Source organism: Triturus cristatus, chromosome 1_2 (genome assembly GCF_964204655.1).
Source record: "Triturus cristatus chromosome 1_2, aTriCri1.1, whole genome shotgun sequence".
NCBI classification, from domain to species: domain Eukaryota; kingdom Metazoa; phylum Chordata; class Amphibia; order Caudata; family Salamandridae; genus Triturus; species Triturus cristatus.
The window spans coordinates 933,324,964-933,350,797 of NC_140580.1; positions in this window are offsets into that span (position 1 = coordinate 933,324,964).

Sequence of the window (25,834 nt, forward strand, 5' to 3'; positions counted from 1 at the left end):
GCAAGTTCAGGCCAAGTGAAGAAAGTTAGCCGTAGGGTAGAAACAGTGGGGACAGTTCACTTCTGCTTCCAACCCATATTTTTTTAACTGGAGAGAAGAGTAGTACATCTGTTGCAGGGATTTAAAGTGAATAATCCTCAAACTACAATTTGATGTAAGCCACACATCAAGACCCAAAAGGATTCCCATTCGACTAATTCTAGTGGATTTTCTAAGAGCATTACATCTATCTAGTGCAGTGTTCATGGTCTCAGACTTCTCATGCTGAGAAGCATTGTATAGTTTGATAAGGAGTTTCCTGCGATGTGTGCAGGTAAGATGGATCTGCATGGACCCCAGTGTCCATTCCTGTGGAGAAGAGGGATAAAGAGCGCTCCTAGCTACGCGCAACCGGTGATAGATAAACATCGAGTGGGGTGTGCTTCTTGGTACCCAAGAAGTCTTCAAATGAAATAAGTCCATCCAGGGTATTTGTCTCCCATAGTTTTCAGTCCTACCTCTCTCCATATAGAGGGCACTCTGGGTTCTTGTGTGACCGATAATGCTGGATGATGTAAAAGTAGCAATGCCTGGTCATACGGTTGGGTCTTACCTGTACATGTACTAACTCCAATCCACTCCTTCATTGTGCTACGGACGGTGTTTATTTCTGCAACTTTGACGTCCGTGCTCACATGTTGGTAGTTTAGCCCTAAGGACTGCAGGGTGAGCGTCATCGCTTTCAATCACTATATGTGGCATATCTTTCTTTTTAAATCTGTTTATTAAAAGCTTTCAATCTTGTATCACAGTGTGAAAGCATTAAACAATTTTCAACATAATATACAGCTGGCTTCATAAGTTAACACAAGTTTGGAATTGGCATCATCACTGTGCTTCATGTTTATATAACCCTAGTGGTTATATGATCAATTGTGCCTTACTGCCAACTGTTAGCTGTAATTTTAAACAATCAACAGAGAACAGTAAGAAAAGATAGCGAAGGAAGAGGGGGTATGGGGTAATTTCAAGCAAGGGGTGCCAACGTTTCCCATCAAGATCTAAGGTGTGGTTGACGGGCACCCTGCCGTATCTTGCTGAAGAGTCTTGTGCAAAGTGTCAGTGTACTGTGTTGTTGTATCGTCCTTGAATAATTGGAGGGCGAGATGCTTAGGTGAAGTGAAGCATATATGTTGCAGTTTGAAAAAGTGATATAACAGAGGTTGCCAGGTACTTGCAAATTTAGGTTTAGTATGTGTCATCCGAGATGTAAGGAGTTCAATCTCCATAGTATGCCATACACCTGAAACCCACATGTCGATGGGCGGTGTGGCTGGCTTTTTCCAATAAAATGACCCTAGTGGGGATGTTTGGTATGGGAAAGCCTATGGGGTCCTTAATGTGGCTTAGCACTTCCTTCCAATAGAGGGTCAACAATGGGCAGGTCCACCATATATGTAAGAAGTCTCCGGTTGCAGTTTGGCAACACCAGCAATTGGGTGAGGAGGTAAGGAACATCTTGTGTAAGCGTTGGGGAGTATTGTACCATATTGTCATGAGTTTGTATGCGGTTTCCTGCTGGGGTATGCTTTTGAATATTATCAGTGTGTCGTTTCATAATTGCTCCCATTAATTTTGGGTGACCTCTTCTGTAATGTCTGTTTGCCATCGCATTTGATATGTGTGGGGTCTAAGTGCTGCAGCACTCCACACCGATTAAAGTGCAAGAGATCAGGCCCCCGAGCCGTCATATGAGCACACTAGTGTTTTAAAGGGCGTGAAAGTCTGGGTTGACCCCTGAGTGTTTAATGGTGTGTGTAGCCAGTGTGTAATCTGGTAGTATTGTAATCTAGCCTCCTGAGGTAGGTGGTATTCTGTCTTGCATTGCTCGCAAGTTTTAAACCTATCTCCCTCAAAGAGGTCCCGGAACGTGCGGCATTCTCCCTCTCTCCACGGCAGAAAAGAATGTGGTTGCAAGGCCGGGGGAAAATTCGGATTACGTGCCAACAGTGTGTTGGGAGGGGGGGAAAGAGGTGAGGTCCTGGAGACTGCAATTTTATCCCAGATTTCTAGCACTGTCTTTGTGGGTGCAGCTATGTGAGCACTACGAGGTCGGGCGCCCCGTGGAAGCCAGGCTAGGTCCTAAAGCAGTCTGCATAGCACTGCCCAATCCCTATGAAACCAGTGCCTCTCGTGGACCTCCCATTCTGAAATGTATTGGAGGTGTGATGCCTAGTAATATTTTAGGAGATTGGGACATGCTAACGCCCTTCTATCTCTAGGCAGCATGAGGAGTTGATTTGAAAATCTTGTCCGCTTCCTTCCCCATATAAAATTGGTTAGATTGTGTTGTAAGCGTTGTATGGCAGCTTGCAGTAACGGGGTAGGGAGTGTTGATATTGGTATAATATTTTCCGCAGGATGGACATTTTAATTGTGTTAACTCGTCCCAGCCACGAAAGTGGGAGCGATTTCCAGGTTTGCAGATCCTCAAGCAGTAATCTTCCTACATTCCGGCAAGTTTGCCTGTGTCCATGTAGACAGGGAGGGGGGGTCAAGTTTAGCCCAAGACAGCAAATCATATGTGATGCCCATTGGAAGGGGGTGAGAGATTGCATTTCCACGATGTCCTTGTTAGAAATCGTCCGGTTCAGTGTCCATGACTTAGCAAGGTTGATTTTCAGTCCAGAGGCTGCTTCGAATGATTTTAGAATTATCAATGCCGGCAGCGAGGTCCTGGACTTCGACAAGGTGAGTAAAAGATCATCCGCAAATAATGCTAACTTATGTTTCCAAAATGTATGCCCCTAACATCTCCTGATTGACAAATGGTTCTTTCTAGTGGCTCGATCGCCAGGGCAAAAAGTAAGGGCAAGAGTGGACAGCCCTGTCTGGTGCCTCTGGTTGTGTGAGCTGACCATTAACCCTATCCTGCACGTGGGGAGAATCATACAATGCCATAATTCGAGAGGCCATTATAGGTCCCAGCCCAATTTTCTGAAGAACTGCCTATTGAATGACCCAGTCCACACGGTCGAAGGTTTATTCAGCATTTAGGAATAGTAGGCAGGCGGGAATACCCAGAAGATGGGCTTTTTGTACTAGATGGACCAACCGGCACGCATTGTCTGCCCCTTGGAGTTGAAGTTTGAACACCACCTGATCGGGGTCGATCAGACAAGGCAGGTAGGGCTCTAGTCGGTTGGCCAGGATTTTTGTGTGGATTTTGGTGTCTGTGTTAAGGAGTTCAATTGGGCGGTATGATGAGCATAAGGCATGGTCCTTTCTGGTTTGGGGATGAGGGCTATTTCTGCCATTGCCGTTGTAGGTACGGTGCGGTCTGTAAATGAGTTAGTCGTAATAACTGGTCCTTTATTTGTGGTAGAAACATGCGCTAAAAGTGGACCAGAAGTCCATCCAGTCCCAGGGTTTTACTAACTAGTTGATCCTGTAGTGCCCGTTGAAGCGCTGTTAATGTTATTGGCGCTTCAAGAAGCTGTGAGTGTTGCTCATTTGGGGGTGGTCCACGGGCAGTTTGAGAGAAGAGAATGTATACCACTTGGGATTGAGGAGCCTCTATCGTATAGAGCGGTGTAGAAGGCTTTTAGTTTGTCTTGCTCAGTTATGGCCCAGGTGTCTTCTGCAGTTTTAACTTTTGCCATATGTGCCCCTGCCTCTAGCCGCCTCAGTCTACGTGCAAGAACAGACCCCACCTTGTACCCCCCCCCCTCCCCCCATAATACCTCTGTTTTAGCACCAGCAATGTTCGTTCCGCCCGATTTGTCCTGTGCCCTCAGTTGACCCTGAAGCATTGCGAGGCACCGTTTGTGCGTTCTAGAGCGTGTCAAATAGTCCAGTCGCTCCAGTGCTTTTAATGTCGCTGGCCAGGCCAGCCTCTACCAATCGGGCTTCACAACTGCGCGCTATCGAGATTGATGTAATAACACCCCTGGTTTTTGCCTTGAAGGCGCGCCACAAGGCAGAGCGGGGTTTTTCAGGGAGGTCATTGGATGTGAAATAGGCTGAGCTCTCTGTATCTCTGCCACTCTACGTGATCGTGCAGGATGTGGGCGGATAATCGCCATCGTGGTCTGGAGCAGGCCAAATTTGTGTGTCCTTGCAGTAGTACTTCCAGGTTAGCGTAGTCAGAAATGGCGATATGACAGATTGCTAGTGGTGTGGATTTGGCCTGCAAAAGAACCATTTCCAAGGGACGGCTGCCGCTCCTGTGTTGCCGACTGTGACAGTGGCTTGATATCGCCAGGATGTTCATAAAGGGAGAAGGGCAAGACAAGACGGAGAGAGCAAAGGCCGGGACTAGTAACAGCAGACCAAAGCCTCATTAAATCCTATGTAACACCCACCTTCAGCCATGGATCAACCCGATTCGGGATGGTCTTCCACCCCAACCCCTCGTTAGGTGGTGAAAGAAAAGAATAGAAAAATAAAGGAAATCGTCAACAATGAGAGGCAAGCAAGATCCATTCCAGTCCAGGGATAGCCCCATTGCCGGAGCACGGGCCATTCCGGAGAGGTCACTCGCCCGAGGGTAGGATTGGTTAGTGCGGGCTGAAAGAGAGGGAGTCATCATAGTTCGAGGGTCCCGTTCCCTGCAGCCTGCCCATGTCAGGACAAGGTGGGAGTCCTCTCACTTAGTCTCGTTCCATACTCCTTGCGAGGCTCTGGACCGAGATCGGGCCGCTAGCAGTAGGAGGTACCAGAGCTCGAATGTTCATTCTGCCTGTTTAAGTGTCCGTTGATGCATAATTTCAAAGTGTCGCCCTTCTAGGCTTTAAGCAGGTATGCTTGGGTAGGGGTATGTTCAGAGTGGATGAGCGTTCCGTTACTCTGACATGTCCGGAGGGTGTGTAATGTCATTCAGAGCCTGCCGAGGAATGGGCAGGTGACTTCCCGCCGTCTATGGTTTAAGGTGTTGGATGATATCTTGATTGGTTTCGGAGGAGGATTGTTCCCTGGCCTGGGCTCCCTGTCGTGGCCTAAATACCATGGACCACTGTGGGTGTGTGGGTTCCTTAGATGAGGAGAGTGGTGGAGAGGGGCTAGCTTCCCGGGAGAGCACTGAATTGTCAGAGCTGTTTGGCCTATCGTAGGGAACACATTACTCAGTGTCTGCCCTCCCAGGCGAAGATCAAGGCAAAAGGGTGACCCATTGATATTTAATGTCCAGTTCCCGCAACTAATCTGTAATTGACTTGAACTCCCTATGACGTTGCAACGTTACCGAAGCTATGTCCTGGTAAAGCTGGATAGTGTAACCCTTATGAGTTAAAGCTGAAAGCGTCTATTAGTTATGGATTCCTTATCTTAGAATTACCCCCAGGCGTCCGACTGGATCTGGAGAAATGTTTTCAGAGCAGTACCTCTGTGCGTCGGTAGGTGGCGTAGGTCAAGTCCGTCGTCTGTCGTGATCGCCTGAATGATGTTGCGGTATCTACTCGGACACTGCCCTCTTGCGTTCTTTCTTGTTCGAGGCATATGAGCTGCAGATCACACTAAGGATAAGATCGCCATCTGGTGTTGGGCTCGGATGATTGCAGGTTGTTGTCTTCGGAAGAAGTCTTTGGTCACGAGATAGGTGACACCTTCTCTGGACACCAGTGCACATGTGCATCCACTCCATCCTCCAATTGTTTTTTTTCCCGCCATTGGGTTCGGATGAACTTTTTTCCGCTCCAGCATAAAACTTCTAACAATCAAAACAACTCTCAAAATTAAACTCAACGTCGAAATCCACATCGGACCGTATCTGGACGCTGCTGATGGAAAGGACACCTTTTAAAAAATGCCCCCAATGTGGAGCAAAGTTTCCTCATAGTGATCACCACGAGGTCTGTAATTTGTGCCTCTCACCAGACCACAGCAAATCCAGCTGTCCAGCCTGCGCCGCATTCCGTTCGACGAAAACTATCCGGGACCGAAGAGCTCGACGCCATATCATGGCCAAGCCAGTTCCGGAACCAGAAGACATCTTTGCACAGGATGTCCCTGACGACGACTCCGAAGACCTCCAGATCGTTTCCGAGGCCGACGATTCTGATCCGGGGCAGCCTGTGAGTACCAGCTCCCTTACCCCAACCCCACCAAAAAAGACATTGGTCAAGACTCTGCCAGCTGGGCCCAGTCGCGATCCAAAATCATCTTCAGAAGCCCCGCCCTCGGGCCCGGCTCTGAAGAAAAGTAAGCCTGCAGATGGCTCGGGCTCGAGCAAACCTCATATTATTGTGCCTATAATACCTTCGGCACCGAAGCAGGCTCCGAGACCGAAATCTCCATCGGCCCCGAAACGTCACTCGGCACTGACGTCACCACCGGCACCGAAAAGTTCTTCGGCACCGAAAAATCCACCGGAACCGAAAAGTTCTTCGGCACCCAAAACATCCTCGGTGCCAAAACAAGTCAATAAAGAACAAAAATCAAAATCGGAACCAAAAAAGTCGGCGCCAAAGCCGACTTCGGACACTGAGGAACTCTTTTGGCCAGATCCAAAGCAAAAACGGATTTACATAAATCCGAAGACTGGACATGTCACAGCGGTGCCCTACAAGAAAAGGAAGCTGGACACGACACCTACTCCAGCACCTCCAAAGAAGGACTGTGCCACTTCACCCATACGTCCTTCCTCTCCTACATTACCTCCTATTCCATCCCCTCCCACCCCCACCGCCTTCACCTCTACCATCTCCTTCTCACACACCACCTCCACAGGATGATGATGATTTAGGGGGAGGGGGAGACCCAGATTTCTTTAATGATCCCACTGATCCTACTGATCCCTTTACACTCCCTGACACAGCACCAGTAGATGACTGGACTTGCCCTATGCCTGATATGCCTGACCCCACTCCATACCCTTCAAAACCCTCCCCTCCTGATGACCATTTAGGGTTTGGTCAGCTTATAAACGGAGCGGCACAGTTTCATGGCGTCACCATGCACACCGACACGCCTGAGGAGGATTTTCTCCTCGACACTTTTGAGCAGTCGCAGAAGACAGTTCACATTCTACCCATGATTAAGGGAGTGATAAAGCACGCCAATGAGGTTTTTAAAGACCCTGTTAGGGCCAGGGTTCTCAACCCCCGAATAAAAAAAAAAATACAGACCGGCGCCACAAGATCCTGCGTACATCAAGGCGCAACTCCCCTTAGACTCACTAGTCGTATCAAATGCCAGAAAGCGGGCGAACTCCCAAACAACCGGAGACACGCCGCCCCCAGACAAAGAGTCTAAACTCTTGGAGGCTTCCGGCAAAAGGGTTGCCGCACAAGCTGCTAACCACTGGCGTATTGCCAATACACAAGCCCTATTGGCCGTTATGACAGTGCTCATTATGATCAACTAGAGGACCTTTTGCAACACCTGCCTGATCCATACAAATCACAGGCCACTGACCTCATCCAAGAGGGCAAACTAATATCAAATGCCTCAATCAAATGTGGATTAGACACAGCGGACACCGCCTCTAGGGCAGTCAACACAAGTGTATTGCTTACACGCCACGCATGGCTACGCATTTCCGGCTTTAAGCCGGAAGTACAAACCACCATTCTTGCTCAACCCTTTAATCAGGAGCAACTATTCGGACCTGCAATAGACACTGACTTAGAAAAAATGAAGAAAGCTAATGAGACTGCCAAATCAATGGGAGCATTGCAGTCTACTCAACCCAGAGGCTCCTTTCGTCGCTCCTTTTATAGAGGAGCTTCCAAAAATGTGGGAACAGACAACTCTTCCACCTTCAAAACATCAGGTCAAACATCCCCTAACAGAGGATATTTTAGAGGAGGTTATCGGGGAAACAATACTAAAGGCCGAGGACGGGGCAACAACAACACCCGCACCTCTCCAGCCACCAAACAGTGACTTGCCACCACTCCCCCCAGACCATTCCACTCCGGTCGGGGGAAGACTTCAACAGTTCCTACCTGTCTGGAATTCCATCACAACAGACAGGTGGGTAAGACAAATTATCCAGTCTGGCTACTGCCTCGAACTCCTAAACCCACCCCCAAACATACCACCCAAGCACCGTCCCATGACGTCTCACCACCTCACGCTCCTCAAACAAGAAATTCAGTCTTTGCTTCAAAAACACTCAATAGAACCTGTTCCACTACAACATCAGGGCACAGGAGTATATTCCCTATACTTCCTCATTCCCAAAAAGGACAAGACCTTAAGACCCATACTGGACCTCAGACTACTAAACCAGTACATACAATCGGATCATTTCCACATGATCACTCTCCAACAGGTCCTTCCATTACTTCAACAAGGCGACTTCCTTGCCACATTAGACCTCAAGGACGCATATTTTCACATCCCTATGCATCTCGCTCACAGGAAGTATCTACGATTCGTGGTAGACGGTCAGCACTATCAGTTTACAGTTCTCCCATTCGGAGTAACAACCGCACCCAGGGCATTCACCAAACGCTTAGCAGTTGTGGCAGCATATCTCAGAAGACCACAAATCCATGTCTTCCCCTATCTGGACGATTGGCTCATAAAAGCCAATACTCTAGACAAATGCGTTCTCCACACTCACCGCACTATTCAAACCCTACACAGCTTGGGATTTACCATCAACTATCCAAAATCTCAACTACAACCCTCCCATGTACATCAATACCTGGGAGCCACCATAGACACATCCAAGGCCATAGCTTATCCCAGCACAGCCAGGATAGCCAACATACAAAATCTCATAAAAAAATTTCAAACACAACACTCTCTCCCCGCAAGAGTGTTCATGCAACTCTTAGGCATGATGGCGTCATGCATCTCCATAGTACCCCACACACGCCTTCAAATGCGTCCCTTACAGGAATGTCTAGCACAACAGTGGAACCAGGCCCACGGACAACTTACCGATCTGGTGTTGGTGGACAGCCGCTCTCTTCGCTCGCTGAAGTGGTGGAACACCATCAACCTGTCCAAAGGGCGACCGTTCTTGGAGCCTCTTCCACAAGTTGTGCTGACCACCGACGCATCTCTCACAGGGTGGGGAGCCCATCTCCTTCAACACACCACTCAGGGCAGGTGGCCCACTCAACAAAAACAGCTCCACATCAATCACCTAGAACTTCTAGCGGTGTTCCTAGCACTGAAATCCTTCCAAGTGCATCTACAAAACAAGACTGTCCTCATCCGCACGGACAACATGACCACAATGTATTACATACAGAAGCAAGGAGGGACACATTCTCTACAACTGTCCTAACTTGCACAACAAATCTGGAGATGGGCAATTCCCCAAAACATCTACCTGCTAGCAGAACACCTCCCAGGGGTTCAGAACCAGGTGGGCGACCTCTTAAGTCGCCACACACTGCAAATGCACGAATGGGAATTACACCCCCAAAGTCTTTCTCCCATTCTTCCAAAAGTGGGGACAACCAGACATAGACCTGTTTGCCAAACAAGAAAACGCAAAATGCCCAACCTTCGCCGCCAGGTTCCCACGGTCAAAGGGCAATGCAATATGGATGAACTGGTCAGGCAGATTTGCATACGCTTTTCCGCCTCTCCCACTCATTCCATTTGTGGTACGCAAACTGAAACAACAGTCGCTAACACTCATCCTAGTAGCTCCCACTTGAGCACGTCAACCCTGGTTCACCACACTTCTGGAACTATCGCTAGTTCCACATCAACAACTGTGTCTCTCCCCGGATCTTTTAACCCAGAACCATGGAGAAATCAGACACCCAGATACTCAAACACTGAACTTGGCAATCTGGCTCCTGAAGTCTGAGTTCGGGTACCTCAACCTTCCTCCAGACTGTATGAATATCATTAAAGAAGCCAGAAGACCTACTACTAGGGCATGCTATGCTGCAAAATGGAAAAGATTTGCAATTTATTGCACTAACAATGACATACAACCACTGGATGCTTCCATCCAAAACATTTGCTATTTACTACACTTGCAAAGATGCAATTTAGCATATTCCTCTATACGTCTACATCTAGCGGCATTAGCAGCCTATTTGCAAAATAGACAACACCTGTCCCTCTTAAGGTACCAGCCATTAAAGCATTTATGGAGGGTCTTAAAAGAATTATTCCTCCAAGGTTACCACCTTCCCCAGTGTGGAACCTTAATATTGTTCTAACAAGGCTCATGGGTCCCCCATTTGAACCAATGCACAAATGCGAACTGCAGTTCCTAACATGGAAAGTTGCTTTCCTCGTCACAATCACATCCCTGCGAAGAGTAAGTGAAATACAAGCCTTAACTCTTGAAGAACCCTTCCTACAACTACATCGTAACAAAGTGGTTCTTAGGACGAATCCAAAATTCCTCCCTAAGGTCATCTCCCCTTTCCATCTAAACCAGTCAGTCGAACTGCCAGTCTTCTTCCCTAATCCAGATTCAGTAGCTGAGAGGGCACTTCATACCTTAGATGTTAAAAGAGCCTTGCTTTATTACATCGACAGAACCAAACCTTTTCGGAAAAGCAAGCAACTGTTTGTTGCTTTCTCTCCACCACATAAAGGCAACCCTATTTCCAAATCGGGTATCGCCAGGTGGATAGTCAAATGTATCCAAATGTTACCAAAAAGTTAAACATACTCTTACCGTTCCCCCGAGGGCGCACTCCACGCGTAAAATAGGGGCTTCTATGGCATTCTTAGGGAACATCCCCTTAGAAGACATTTGCAAAGCAGCCACATGGTCTAACACACACACCTTCACTAAGGATTACTGTGTTGATGTGCAATCCAAACAACAAGCTTCAGTAGGCCAAGCTGTCCTAAAAACTCTATTCCAAACTGCTGCAACGGATACAGGTGACCACCGCTAGGGGAGACACTGCTATATAGTCTATCCTTAGTGTGTGATCTGCAGCTCATATGCCTTGAACGGAATATGCTACTTACCAGTATGCATCTGTTCTTGGCATGTAGAGCTGCAGAGCCACACATGCCCACCCGCCTCCCCGGGACCTGTATCTGTTCCAGCATTGTCTTAATTAGACACTACACATGGACATCCTTTCTCTTTACTTCTTATACACTCCATCATTTCCCATCATGGCGAAAAACAATCTAAGGATGGAGTGGATGCCCATGCGCACTGTTGTCCAGAGGGGCAGTCACCTATCTCGTGACCAAAGACTTCTTCCGAAGACAACAACAACCTGCAATCATCCGAGCCCAACACCAGATGGCGATCTTATCCTTAGTGTGTGGATCTGCAGCTCTACATGCCAAGAACAGATGCATACTGGTAAGTAGCCTATTCCTTTCCGTGCCAGCCAGCACAGATCAGGAGAGAGTGGTACCTCTAGTCACTTTTTGACTATTTTGACTTTCGTCGACTTGTTTGAGTCGTTCGACTCCTGGTGCATGTAGGGATGTCCCGTCCTCGAACCGGCTTCAAGGCTTGCGACTCCTATCACAAATTGATATCTTTACGGATCCCCACCCGTGTGCCTTTGGTGTTTGGAGCACAACCACGACCCGAAAGCTTCTCAAGGCCCGGCAGTCTGCTCCGTGCCACTCAAAGTCCCGGTTGCGGAGCCATCACCACCACTCATCGTCAAAGTCTTCATCTTCTGGTAAGTCGAAGCACAAAAAGAAAGGCGAAGAAACATTGTCGCTCTTTGCGTTCTCCCTGTAGTAGTCGTCCGGCTCTGTGCCTGCGAAGCCTGTTGGGTCGACTCCGAGCCTCCCTCCCTTCCCAGGAGCCGGAGCAGCCCCTGCCCAACTTTGTAGTTTTTACGAAGCCCTCCACTCGATCTTTGGGCAGCCCGACTCCGCTGGCGCGCCTTCTGGCCCCACAGACTCTGCTGGGGGTTCTAGGCCTTCGAACCCAGCGGCTTCGGCCCTGGCGCTGCAGGGCCCCCAGGGATCCAGGCCTGAATCCAGATTGGCACCGGTCGGCCTTACAACACCACCTCCGGCGTTGAATCAATGGATGACACCTCCGCCCCCTCCAACGCCGGTTGTGTCCCCAGCCGGCGTCTACCCCGGCTGAGTTGTACCATTGTTCTATCCTGGCGTTCCTTTTTGCCCTGAGTGGCAGCCAGAGGAGGACTAGGAGGGGTTTGGTGACCCTTTAGCTGACCAGTTGAGTGAACTGGACTGGCGAGAGGAGTTGGGTGATGCCAGTTGTCTCGATACCTCACCAGACTCTGGTATGCTTTCTCCCCCTACTGTGGCTACAGAGGAGGGAGCCTCCTACACAGTGGTGGTGCGTAGGGCTGCTGAGGTCTTTAACCTTGAGCTTCCTGCGGTGGCGGTCAGGACCAACCTCCTGACCGAGGTGCTTCAACAGGCAGCGGCCTCTTCGGAGCCCCTACTACCAGTCAATGGTGCACTGACTGACTTCCTTCTGGGCACCTGGTCCAAGCCCACTACAGGGGCTCCTGTGTATAGGATGATTGCCCGATGCTACCGCCCGGCACCGGGTGAGCCACATTTCCTCTCCAAACACCCTACCCCTGAGAGCTTGATGGTCCAAGCCTCTACTTCTAAGGGCGCATTCCCTACTGCTCTCCCAGATAGGGAATCAAAGAAGCTGGATCATCTTGGGAAGAAGATGTGTTCTTCGTCCAGCTTGGGATTGCTGTCGGTGAACACTGCATGTCTTTTGGGCTGTTATTCCTACTCTGTGGGCTATGATTGCGCAGGTGCTGCCACAGTGTCCAGAGGAGGCATGGGCCACTCTCTCCCGTGCAGTTGCTGAGGGCGTAGATGCAGCGAAGTTCGTTGTGTGGGCTGGACACCGCCGACTTGCTAGGCAGAACAATTTCAACGTCGGTAGCCCTGCGACACTACGCCTGGCTGAGGTCCACTTGCTTTATTGGTGATGTCCAATCGACTCTTTTGGACATGCCTTGTTTAGCGAAAAAGCAGACAATGTGCTCAAGCGCTTTAAGAATTCTAGGGCTACGGCCAGATCCTTGGGCCTCGCTACCACCTCTCGCCCCGTGCATTCTGCTTTTCACCCCTTTTGTGGCTACAGAAAGAATGCCCCACCACTTTACGCCCAGAGCCACAGGTCCGCGCAAACTGTTCAGCATGCGCGGCCGGAGACGTAGCGCCGTGGGCCAGTCCACCAGCATCCCCTCTTCAGCAGCCTCCAAACCCTCCTAGTCTGTCCTTTCAGGGCCACCAGTTGCCAGTGGGTGGCAGGATCCGCCATCACCTCCCCCCTGGCACACCATTACATCGGACAGGTGGTTTTTGCAGATAGTCTGAGGGGCCTACTCCCTCCCCTTTGAGACTACCCCTCCATCCAGGCCACCACAATTCCATTGCATGTTGGTGGATTACTTGGCCCGTCTCCAGGAAGTTACGGCTCTTTTGGCCAAGGTGGCTATCGAGCGAGCTCCTGCCCCAGAAGTAGGTCGTGGCTGTTATTCCCACTACTTCCTTGTACCCGAGAAGGACAAAGGCCTGCGTTCTATCTTGGATCTAAGGAATGTCCACTGCTTCCTCTGGAAGGAGATTTTCAAAATGTTGACATTGGCTCAGGTCCTGTCTGCCCTCGACCCAGGAGACTGGATTGTGGCGTTGGACTTGCAGGACACCTATTTCACATCCCTGTCCTGCCGGCCCACAGGCGTTATCTACGGTTCATGGTAGGCAACGAGCACTTTCAGTTTACTGTGCTCCCCTTTGGCCTTACCAGCACTCCTCCGGCGTTCGGTCTGCCCCCCCCCCCCCACCCTCTTATCTTGATGACTGGTTGTTAAAGGCGAGCTCGCCCCAGGCTGTCGTCACCCACCTCCAGACTATGTCAGACCTCCTGCACTCGCTGGGGTTCAGTCAACGTGCCGAAGTGCAACCCGAACCCTTCTCAGAAGCTCCTTTTCATTGGAGCGGTTCAGGACACAGCGCAGTTTTGGGCCTACCCTCCTGAGCATTGATTGTGGGATATTCGGGCTAGGATACCGATGTTTCAGCCTCTATCCCGGGTTTCTGTCAGAATGCCCCTGAGGCTACTGGGCCTCATGCCCTCCTGCATCCTCCTGGTGGATCACAGCAGAGCAATCTTTCTGATTGCGTCCAGATCTCGGAGCATTGCACACCAATTGCAGTGGTGGCTAACGAACCAGGGTTGGATTACCGGCAGATCCCTCTCCCTTCCTCATCCTCAACCAGAGTTCACAGTGGTGACCGATGCATCGCTCCTTGGGTGGGGCGGCCACGTGGAAGAGGCGGAGATCAGAGGCCTCTGGTCTCCAGCAGAGTCCAGGCTCCACATCAACCTTCTGGAGCTCCGGGTGATTCGTCTTCCACTGAAGGCATTCCTTCTCTCTGTCTGGGGAAGAGTAGTGCAGGTTTTCACGAACAACACCACCGGCACGTGGTACTGCAACAAACAGGGCGGTTGGGTAATGGACTCTATGTCAAGAGTCTCTCTGCCTTTGGACATGGCTGGAACATCAGGGATTATCTCTAGTTATCTCTGGTCGTTTAACACCTGGCAGGTTCTCTGAATGCGAGGGCGGACAAACTCAGCCGCAGGTTCATGATGGATCACAAATGGCGTCTTCACTCGGAGGTAGTGCAAGGTCTCTTTTGGCAATGGGGAGACCGTTGGTTAGATCTATTCAGTGGAGTGGAGTGGAGGTCTTCTATACGCCTTTCCGCCTATACCACTTCTGCCCAGAGTGCTGAAGATCAAGAGCGACCGGGCCCAAGTCATCCTTGTGGCTCCGGATTGGGCACAAAGAGTCTGGTATCCTGAGCTGTTACACATGGCCATCGATCCTCTGATCAGACTGCCTCTTCGGGAGGCTCTTCTGTCGCAGCAGCAGGGGACGGTCCTCCACCCGAACATGTCCAGCTTCCACCTCCTTGCGTGGGGATTGAGCGGTGCCAGTTGAAAGCTTTCAACCTTCTTCCAGAAGTCTGTAATGTTATCTTGGCAGTCAGGTGTCCCTCCACCAAAACAGTGTACGGCTGTAGATGGAATAAATTTGTGGCATGGTGCATAGCAAAGGCTGTGGATCCCCTTTCTGCCCCTCTTTCAGAGGTCCTGCTCTTCATTCTTACCTTGGCCCAGTAGGGCTCTGCTCTGGGCACTCTCTGGCTATGTTTCGACCCTTTCGGGCTTTCTTCGGTTTCCAAATCAACCTTCTGTTTTCAAGTCCCCTATTGTAAATAGTTTCCTTAAGGGCATTACTCGCTTGTTTCCTCCTATTCGTTTCGTAATGCCCCAGTGGGACTTGAACCTTGGTCTGATTTACCTTGTCTGTGCTCCTTTCAAGCCGCTACATAACTGTCCTCTGACTTGACACTCATAACTGACTTTTTGGTTGCCATCACCACCCAAAGTGGTTACCTCTTTTCATATAGGACAAACCATTACTTTGCCCACCTTCTTACCGCCCCTGCATCCTTCTAAAGAGGAGAGTCTTCACCGTCTGGATCCAAAACGTGCACTTAAATTCTATCTGGATCGCACAAAACAATTCCGGGTGGCTGATCAGCTCTTTGTTGGCTATGTGGGGTGAAAAAAGGTTGTGCCGTGCAAAAGCGGACCATCTCTCGATGGGTTGTTCTTTGCATCAAAATTCGTTATTCCTTCACGAAAATGGAACCTCCAGTAGGGTTGCGCACCCATTCCACCAGGGCGACGGCAGCCACTACTGCTTTGGGACGTGGACCCCCCTCCCTTAATGACATCTGCCAGGCAGCCACGTGGGCTTCATTACACACAGTCGCCAAAGATTACTGCCTGGACAGCCAAGTCCAGAGACTGCTTCTTTGGCCGCTCAGTTCTCCAGTATTTTCTGGTGTGAACTTGGTTCGCAGACTCTTCACTGGGGTTGGTATTGCTGGGGTATCTATTCTAAGGTAAGGAATCCATAACTGTCTCTTTCAGATGAACACGTTACTTACCTTCGGTAACGATAGATCTGTAAGAGACCTATTATTTATGGATTCCTTACCACCCCACCCATCCTCCCCATTCTGCGAACTGACTTCTAGTGTAAGGTACTGCCTTTCAGGGCCCTAGTTTTGTGCACCAGTGTTCAGTGTCTTGCATGGCGCTATGCTTCTGGTGTGGAAGTTCGTGTGAAGAACTGACGTCAGGGCGGTGTCTAAGTAGATACTGTGATGTCATCCTGACGATCACGACGCCGACGACTAATGAGTCGACCAACGCCACCTACTGCTACTAAAAAAAAAAATCTCCGGATCCAGTCTGACGCCTGGGGGTAATTCTAAGGTAAGGAATCTATAACTAATATGTCTCTTACAGATATATAGTTACCGAATGTAAGTAACTTGTTTTTCTGTCCTACTTCGTGAGGCCTTCAAGATGGCGTTTTTCTCTTTGAATAAATGTCAGACTTGATGTAGTTTCTTTACCCACTTTGGTGCGTGGCGCATTCCTGGGGAGGTTCCCACTCCAAGTGCAGCCGAGACTCCCCATCTCCAGGAGTCTCCCTCTCAGCCCCCCGTGCCCCAGAGGTCCTGTGACGGGTACAGTCTTCTGGCAGAGTTGGACACCTGGGAAGGTTGCAGCCAGATGCTACAGTAGCCCCAGTCTTCTTGGAGTAGGCTATATGACCACCCAAAGCGCAGCGCTATGCTGCAGGTCAGTTCCTATGGTGTGGATAACACCCCAGCCCTGTCCGACGTGAGAAGGCGCTCAGGGATTTTAGTGGGCAACTGGTTATGCTGACGCCTGTTGTAGGGTAAGCCGTCACACCACAGTTTTGAGCGAGTGGGGGCTAAGGCTCTCCAGAATTTCTTTCCCTGGTGGCTAGGCAGGGCCACAGAGCGATAGGGGGTAAACCTATGAAGTTAAGTGTGCGAGGCGATAGGGGGTTCAGAGTGAGCCAGGCCCAGGCATTAACTCCCAAAATGTCTCCGGAGCTACAAGGGAGGTAGAGTCCTGATCTGTTGTAATGAAGAGGGAGCCAGACTGCGCCACAGGGGCAGGAAGGAGGGGGCGAAGCAGACTGCGCACTCAGTCAATTTCCCCCTGTGCCCAAAGACACGATTGGCTCCCAGCCAGGGACTCCCAACTAGCCAAGACTTCAACCAAGCAATCTCATCAATAGGCCAGGGGCAACCGCAAACAGTAAGGAAGCAGGGGCGTGGAGGCAATCCCGCTGCACGATCCAACAGCTCACCCCTTACCTCTCCGATGCGATCGTCTCTCCATCAGGCTTTTCCAGTCTCCAGGTGTTCCAGGTCGCCCAGTCAAAACACGACCACACCCCCACCCTTACCCTTCCCAGGGCTCAGTCTGGGTCCCAGCGTCAAACCCCATGGGGCAGCCCGTTGCAGTCTCTGGGCTAAAGGGGTCTATCTGATCCAGCCAAGAGGGGAGCAGGCCTACACCTTCAGCAGATCCCACAGGGTATGGGTGAGGCAGCACTAAGGGATCAAAATCCATGGTCCGCCACCGCACTCGAGCCGGTGGCAATAGCAAGGGCCCTCAGGCCAGAGCAGCAGGGATCCTAGGCCAGACTCAGGGCAGCAGCCGGAAGGGCCGTCACACTGCCCACTGATCTTGAGCTAGGCCAGTCCCTGTGGGTGTGCAGTCATTTAGCGGTTCCAGGCGTATCGCACAAGGCCACGCAGACTGCTCCAGGCCACAACCCTCGTACATCTCTTCAGGGCAGCCGTGTGTGACCGGGTACTTCTGTCAGGTCTGCCGCAGAGCCCCAGGACCACCAGCAGGAAATCTCTCACCTCTCTCTCTGAGACACCGTCCTTCCCCCTGGCACGCCTCCACTGGCGATACAGCCTGTTCAGTCTGCTCAGTCTGCCCTCAAGAAGCCATATCTGGGTGGCCTGCCAGGAGCGGAGCAAAGGGCCTCCTGGGCACGCCCAGTATGGTAGTTCTGCTGCGATCTCCAAGATGGCGCCTGCAGTCTGATAGCGCGTTTAGTCTTGCAGCACCGTGGGAGTTTTCGTGCGGCAGACAATTGATCAGGTTTTTATAAAGCACGCTACTCACCTGTGAGGGTCTCAAGGCGCTTGGTGGGGGAGGAGGGGGTGCAGCTTCAGATCAGTTGAAGAGCCAGGTCTTGAGGCTGTTCCTGAAGATGTGCAGAGTAGGGGAGTGTCTGATGTTGACTGGGAGCTCGTTCCAGGTCTTTGCTGTGACTTAGGAGAAGGATGTTCAGCCTGCTCTGGTGCAGCGGATGCATGGTGTCTCTGCCAGGGCGAAAGCTCCTTTTGGGTACGTGGATGGAGACTCGTTGAGGTATTTGGGTCCGATGTTGTGGAGCAAGGATTCCCCAGGTTGTTCTCTTCCCCACAGGTATGCAGGGAGCCTGAGTATAGGGTGCCCCCGACATTCTGATGCTGCAGGCTTGGCTTTAGAAGGCTGCAGGGACACAGACTACAAGACACGTCTCACTCCATGCACTGCAAAGCCACGACCCTGTGACCTATATCTTTGGGGTTGATACCAGTAGTGTGCGAAGTGCGCTTGTGCGTACAGATAATATAGGTAATGGTCTGGGGCTCAAAAAACCCCCTTGTGTATACGGTTGTGTAAGCATGTGCCAGCAAATTCTAGATTGCTATCCGGCCCTTGCGAGGGTCATCGTACAAGTATGAGAGTTCTAAAGACGGCTTGAGTCAGAGGGATGGGGATATTTATGAACAAGTAGAGGAACTTGGGAGGCATTACCCTCTTCATAATGGCCAATCTGCCCTCTAATAAGGGAAGGTGAATATATCAGGCCTGTATACAAAATAGATCTGATCAGGGGAATCCTTTACAGATCCAGAGGGCCTTACTCAAATGAAAGGTATTCGTGAGATACATCCTCCCTAATACATTAAGCATCAGACTTACAAGTGTTCCACCTAAGATGCCGGGTGTGATCAATTCCAGAAGTGAGAGAAAGGAGGATGTGTGGTCTCCACAGTGGGTCCACGCTATTTAGTGCGGGAAGGAAATAATCCTTTTCTTTAACCCCTTCGCTGCTAGGCCTTTTCCCCTCCTGTGATAAGCCTTTTTGGGCTATTTGGGGTAGTGCGCGCTTAGGCCCCTGTAACTTTTTCACCACATTAGGTATCCACGCCAAATTTGCGTCCTTTTTTTCCAACATCATGGAGATTCTAAAGGTACCCAGGGTTTGTGGATTCTCCTAGAGGATTCCCAGAAATTAGTCAAAATATAGCAAAATTTAGTTTTTTTTTGTGAAAAATGGGAAAAACGGGCTGCAAATGAAAGCTTCTGGGTTTTTCTCTGCAAATGGTATCAAAAAAGGGGTTGTGGGGCTGAAATCACCATTTCTCCAGCTTTTAGGGAGTGACAGAATTTTGTCAGAAAACCAAAATTTTTCACACAGTTTTGGCATTTTTCTGGGACATACCCTATTTTTGCTATTTTTTGTGCTTTCAACCTCCTTCCAGTTAATGGTAGCAATGGGTAGAAAAACAATAATGGATCCTGGAAAGCTATACATTTTTGAAAAGTAGACAACATTCTGAATTCAGCAAGGGGTCATTTGTGTAGATCCATCAAGGTTTCTTTATAGAAACTAACAGTTAAATATAGAAAAAATTAAAAATTAGTTGAAAAAAGCAGCCTTTTGAGTCAACGTTTTCACCTGTAACTTCTTCTAATTATGACATCTCTTAGAAAGCAATGTACCGTTAAATCCACTGGACCTTCCTGGTTGTGGGGATATATAGGACTTGTAGGTTCACCAAGAGCCCAACGAACCCAGAGTAAAAAACTGAGCAGCATTTTGTAATGGTTTTTTTTTTTAGTTCTGGGTATATAGCAATTATAGTGTGAAAATGTATACATGGAAAAATTGGTATGAAAAACACCTTTGTATTTCTGAAATGGGAACAAATTACAGAGTTTAGAAACAGTGTATATTTGCACTTTTTCGAAATTGGGGAATACTCATACTTGCATGACAATTATTAGTCATTTTTCAAAATGACTTTTTTTTTTTACACAATGTCTTTCATTTGGAAGGGAGAAATGCATCAAAAATCATTAGGTAATAACAGTTGCTTTACAAATCTGAACTACCCTAAGTCTCCCGATAAAAACGGTACCTCACTTGTGTGGGTAGGCATAGTTCCCACGACAGGAAGTGGCTCAAAACCTAAGGTGAACACACCACATTTTCACACTGAAAATTTACACATTTTTTGCGAAGAGTCTAGCTGTAGTTTTTGAACCCTAGCCCTGCCGGCACCTAGGGAAACCTAGCAAACCTATACATTTTTGAAAACTAGACACCCAGGGGAATACAGGATGGGGTGACATGGTCTGTTACCCAGAATCCCTTGCAAACGTAAAAAAATGACCCAAAAAACACATTTTCCCCACATTTCTGGGATGGAAAGTTCTGGAATCTGCGTGGATCCACAAATTTCCACCCACCCCGCGTTCCCCACAGTCCTACGAGAAAAATGGTACCTCACTTGTGCGGGTCGGCCTAGTGCCCGCGACAGGAAACTGCGCAAAACGCAACGTGGTCACACCTCAATTTTGCAGTGAAAAATGACCCCTTTTTGGCAAAGTGACTAGCTGTAGTTTTTGAACCCTAGCCCTGCCTGCACCTAGGGAAACCTAGCAAACCTATACATTTTTGAAAACTAGACACCCAGGGGAATCCAGGATGGGGTGACTTGACTGCCTCCCACCATGGTCTGTTACCCAGAATCCCTTGCAAACGTAAAAAAATGACAAAACACATTTTCCCCACATTTCTGGGATGGAAAGTTCTGGAATCTGCGTGGATCCACAAATTTCCACCCACCCCGCGTTCCCCAAAGTCCTACGAGAAAAATGGTACCTCACTTGTGCGGGACGGCCTAGTGTCCGCGACAGGAAACGGCGCAAAACGCAAGGTGGTCACACCTCAATTTTGCAGTGAAAAATGACCCTTTTTTGGCTTAGTGACTAGCTGTAGTTTTTTAACTCTAGCCCTGCCGGCACCTAGGGAAACCTACCAAACCCAGACATTTCTGAAAACTAGACACCCGGCGGCTTCCAGGGAGGTATGGCTTGCGTGGATCCCCCGATGTTTCCTTACCCAGAATCCCCTGCAAACCTCAATTTTAGCTGAAAAAATCACTTTTTTTCACACATTTTGGGGTGGGAAAGTAGTGGCATCACCGGGCTCACACAAATTTACCCCCACCCAGAGTTCCCCCAGGTCTCCTGGTAAAAATGGTGCCTCACTTGTGTGGGAGGCACAAGTACCCGCGGCAGGCAAGGGCCCAAAACGTAGTGAGGCGACATCAAAATGGCCTATCGCAAAACCACCTGGTTTTGCAAGGGGGGGTCACTTAGGTTTTTGGCCCGGTGCGCGGCGGCCATCTAGGGAAACCTACCAAACCCACGCATTTCTGAAAACTAGACACCCGGCGGCTTCCAGGGAGGTATGGCTTGCGTGGATCCCCCAACGTTTCCTTACCCAGAATCCCCTGCAAACCTCAATTTTTGCTGAAAAAATCACTTTTTTCACACATTTTGGGGTGGGAAAGTAGTGGCATCACCGGGCTCACACAAATTTACCACCACCCAGCCTTCCCCCAGGTCTCCTGGTAAAAATGGTGCCTCACTTGTGTGGGAGGCACAAGTACCCGCGGCCGGCAAGGGCCCAAAACGTAGTGAGGCGACATCAAAATGGCCTATCGCAAAACCACCTGGTTTTGCAAGGGGGGTCACTTAGGTTTTTGGCCCGGTGCTCGGCGGCCATCTAGGGAAACCTACCAAACCCATGCATTTCTGAAAACTAGACACCCGGCGGCTTCCAGGGAGGTATGGCTTGCGTGGATCCCCCAACGTTTCCTTACCCAGAATCCCCTGCAAACCTCAATTTTTGCTGAAAAAATCACTTTTTTCACACATTTTGGGGTGGGAAAGTAGTGGCATCACCGGGCTCACACAAATTTACCCCCACCCAGCATTCCCCCAGGTCTTCTGGTAAAAATGGTGCCTCATTTGTGTGGGAGGCCTAAGTACCCGCGGCAGGCAAGGGTCCAAAACGTAGCGAGGCGACATCAAAATGGCCTATCCCATATGTCCCATCACTACGTTTTGGGCCCTTGCCTGCCGCGGGTACTTGGGCCTCCCACACAAGTGAGGCACCATTTTTACCTGGAGACCTGGGGGAATGCTGGGTGGGGGTAAATTTGTGTGAGCCCGGTGATGCCACTACTTTCCCACCCCAAAATGTGTGAAAAAAGTGATTTTTTTTCCAGCAAAAATTGAGGTTTGCAGGGGATTCTGGGTAAGGAAACGTTGGGGGATCCACGCAAGCCATACCTCCCTGGAAGCCGCCGGGTGTCTAGTTTTCAGAAATGCGTGGGTTTGGTAGGTTTCCCTAGATGGCCGCCGAGCACCGGGACAAAAACCAAAGTGACCCCCCTTGCAAAACCAGATTAACTATTGTTCCTACAGCGTGAGAATTTTGGAATAATATTGCAAAGAAAATGTGGCAGACATTTTGAGGTTTGCAGGACATTGGGGATAAAAAATATTTTTGAATTCACAAGAGAGACATCACCATGAACTCCCATGGGTTTTCAACAATATCTACAGTTGGTGAGTTATTCTTGCATGGAAAGTGTACCTTGGCAGAGAAACTAAAGACAAAGATTCCAGCACAACCATCTATTCCTCAAACACACACACACACACACACATACTGGTTGAATTTGGCACGAGGGCGAGTCTTGGTTCAGTGTATTAAATTTTATTAACGAGATTTCACAAAAAGGAACTGCACTGTCAATAATTAAATTCACAAAAAACCAAACCAATGACTAGCAGCTCATGAGCTGTAAAGCCACGTCAAGGCACCAACCACTTTACAGGCCATTCACACACCTTTCATACGTGATACAAACAAGACCAATCGCACCACCAGGCACAAAAGCAACACATTACAAAATTCACCAAAAAGGGACAAGGTACACCCTGCTTCAGAAAGACAAATATTACTGCACAGCCATCTAATCCGCAAGCACACACACATACTGGTTGGATTTGGCACGAGGGTGAGTGATGGTTCAGTAGATACAATTGTATTAGCAAGTGATTTCACAGAAATGAAATGCACTGGTAATAATTGAAAGGGCGAGAAACTGAACCATTGACTCACAGCTCGTGAGCTGCAAAGCCACGACAAGACACCAACCTCTTTACAGGCCATTCAAACACCTTTCATACGTGTGAGACATACAAAACCATTCACACCGCCAGCCGCGGGCCCATCACATAACAAAACTCACACCAGCACACAGCGCCATTCAAGGGCCCATCACTTTCACACGCCCACAATCCAGACACAGCAACTACACAGGCTGATGGATTGCGTGGAGTGACACTCAGCTAGCAGTGTGTGTAGTGACCAGCAGAAAGTCACTACTCACACACAGCCAGCCGAGCACCAGTCCACACACACCGCTAGCCAAACACCAGTCCAGGCACACCGCAAGCCAAGCGCCAGTCCAGGCACACCGCAAGCCAAGCGCCAGTCCAGGCACACCACCAGCCAATCGCCAGTCCAGGCACACCGCCAGCCAATCGCCAGTCCAGGCACACCGCCAGCCAATCGCCAGTCCAGGCACACCGCCAGCCAATCGCCAGTCCAGGCACACCGCCAGCCAATCGCCAGTCCAGGCACACCGCCAGCCAAGCTCCAGTCCACGGACACCACCAGCCAAGCACCAGTCCGCACACACCACCAGTCCACGCACACCGCCAGCCAAGCTCCAGTCCACGCACACCGCCAGCCAAGCGCCAGTCCACGCACACCGCCAGCCAAGCTCCAGTCCACGCACACCGCCAGCCAAGCTCCAGTCCACGCACACCACCAGCCAAGCTCCAGTCCACGGACACCACCAGCCAAGCACCAGTCCACACACACCACCAGTCAACGCACACCGCCAGCCAAGTACCAGTCCACACACATCGCCAGCCAAGCACCATTCCACGCACACCGCCAGCCAAGCACCATTCCACGCACACCACCAGCCACGCACCACTCCACGCAGACCGCCAGTCCATGCACTCCGCCAGACCACGCACACCGCCAGCCAAGCACAATTCCACGCACACCACCAACCAAGTGCCAGTCCACACACACCAACAGCCAAGCGCAAGCCTACACACACCGCCATCACATTTAGGATTTTTTTAGAAAAAAATAAAAACAAATCGCAAATAGATACAAATCTTCTAACAGAAAAACAGCAACTAAATACATTGCACTAACACCAACCTTGAAACAGAATCAAATTATCCAAAGAATACAGACCAGGCAGTTGACTTTACCACTCATGAATGCTTCCAAAAATTATTTCGCGTGTGGTACGCTCTAAAACAAGCAGGGAGACACAGTGCAGGATAAGGACAGTCGGGGCAGTACATACGACTCTCCTTCCGCAAACCTCTTCGCCAACAGACTCTACATCTCCTACTGGGAAAATCTTTTGCGGGTGTGGGAGGAATGTGATCTGGAAAGTGGCGTTTTTCAATCTAGCAACATCCTCCACCAATCCAACTCTAGGAACACTTGCCTGTTCCACTACAACAAGGCTGCCTATTACAGACTCCTGAAACTTAGCAAAAGTCATCTTTGACTCAGGGCAAGAATCCTGGAACACAACAAAAGCATTAAACATTGCCAAGTGGAAAAGATGGATAGCCAACTTCTTGTACCAAATGTAAGCCTTTCGAAGAGCAGAGTAAGGTTCCAACCCCTGATCTACTCTGTCAACACCACCCATGTGCCTATTATAGTCTAAAATGCACACAGGTTCGCGCGCTTCAGCGACCTGACCCCAAACAGTCACAGGTGCAGTGCTTTCATCATGGATGGTAGTCAGCATGTAGACATCTCTCCTGTCTGTAAACTTCACAGCAAGAAGCTCCTGGCAACGCACTGCACTGTCCCCGCACAAGCTTTTGACAAACCAGTTCTTTCGGGAAACCTTTACGGTTAGAGCGGATTGTGCCACAAGCAAGAGGGTCCACTTTGGCCAATTCCCTGAACAACCGCACACCCGTGTAGAAGTTATCTACATATAAATGGTGGCCTTTTTTTAAAAAAATCCTCTACCAAGTTCCCAAACAATTTTCTCAGTCACTCCAAAAGTGGACGGACAACCAGGGAGGTTAATCCTGGATTCCTTACCGGTGTACACCCTGAAATTAGAGACATATCCAGTCCTACTGTCACACAGCATATACAGCTTTATTCCATAGCGTGCCCTCTTACTAGGAATGTATTGCCTAAAAACCAAGCGGCCCTTGAACAACACCAAAGACTCATCCACTGCAATTTCTTTCCCAGGGGCATAAATCTCAGAAAATCGATCAACAAAGTGATAAAGGACACGCCTAATCTTAAAAAGGCGGTCACAGTCAGGGTGATCTCGTAGCAACGCTAAACCATTATCAACAAAATGCATCATCCGAAGCAGGCGCAAATACCTGTCACGAGTCATGACTGCCGGAAAAATAGACGTTGCCATCAAGGGACTGCTAGACCAATATGAAGACATTGATGGCTTCCTTAGCAAGCCCATCAAAAAAGTTAAACTCAAGAACTTCTTCATCTCTTCACCATTTGTGGGAGTCCACCGGGTAGCTCTAGAGTGTGGCTTAAGACTGGCACTGTTGTCTCTCAAAAACTGTTCGGCATACAAATTAGTCTGCTCAACAATCTCTGCCAAAAACACATCGTCCATAAACAACTGAAAAAAATTTACCGGCAAAATGTTTTCAATATTCACTCTAGACCCTGGAACACCAGTAAACTCTGGCAATGCCGGCTGCACCATGTCAGGAGCAACCCAGAGGTCATCACTTTCAAAGGGAAGCCTTGCAGCCCCAGACTGCAGCCCAGATGCCCCT